Source organism: Atta cephalotes, assembly GCF_000143395.1.
Source record: "Atta cephalotes unplaced genomic scaffold scaffold00004, whole genome shotgun sequence".
Classification (NCBI taxonomy): domain Eukaryota; kingdom Metazoa; phylum Arthropoda; class Insecta; order Hymenoptera; family Formicidae; genus Atta; species Atta cephalotes.
Genome location: NW_012130068.1, coordinates 586,010 through 587,266, shown reverse-complemented (window position 1 = coordinate 587,266; position 1,257 = coordinate 586,010).

Genomic DNA, 1,257 nt, shown 5'->3' with positions numbered 1-1,257 from the left:
ATATATATAGTCATTAGAACCTTACTTATTGTTCATATATATCGTAGCGACAAATACGGGCGCTGGCGCCTTTTAGTAGATTTTAAGCGACGAGAGAGATGAGCTTCTTTGAGAGTCTTTTGGTGAATTCAACATATAAAAAATACCCATTAAATAACATAAAAAGTGTAAATACGCGAAAAAAATGATCACAAATCGTTTTTTTCTTCAATTTCAATTAGAAAATCCAATTCGATACTAACTTACTTGAGCGTTTTAGATATTGATTATATATTTTTAACACAAGAGTTTATAGTTCCATTATGATATGATCTATTCAATTCGCCTGATTCTAAATTTTGTTGTTTCAACATATAAGATATTTTATTTTATACGAACAGAACTTTAAAGACGGATTTAACACTGAAAGACAATAATAAAATTATATCATACAAGTAAGAATCTTGTTTTTGTAATCGATTACTTTTACGGTTCGGTAATTCTTGTATAGGATAATTTAAAACTTTGCTGATTTAAAAAATTTTCTCATTACTTTTACTATTATTAATTTTTTTGTTATTAATCTTTTTTGTTATTAATTTCTGTTATTAATTATTGTTATTAATTTTATTAATCTCAAATTATTTTATTAAATCAAATTATTTTATTTCGTTACAACCGCGCAATATATAGATAAAGTATAAAACATTATAATTGTTGAAAATAATAAAACGACAGAACTATAATATCTTCATTTTTTACATCTGTTAAATTGCTAAAAAAGAGCTGTAACTCAAAAACAAGATATATACATTTAAAAAATTTTAATTACTCGATCTTAAATTCATCCCCATGTTATGCTTACATCAAAAAATGTAGCATTATATATAAACCAAGTTATTAGTGTCAGATAAGCCAATAAATATTGAGATATCCGTGAGTCGATACAAATAGCTGGGAAGCCTTGCAGGAAATGTTTGACGTCAACAAAATATAGCAGAACCGAAACCAGAGCACAGACCTTTGTACATAATGCGTAAGAAAATAAATCAATCAAAGTTTTTTATTTCATGAAAAGGAAGGAAATGAAGGACTTTAATTGATTTTTATGCGTTATATAAGATTGTGCTCTTAGTTAGCGTATAGGAGTATTCACTATATAAATATATGTATATATATACATATATATGTAAATATATATATATATATATATATATATATATACTATATATATAGTAACTATATATATATATATATATATATATATATATATATATA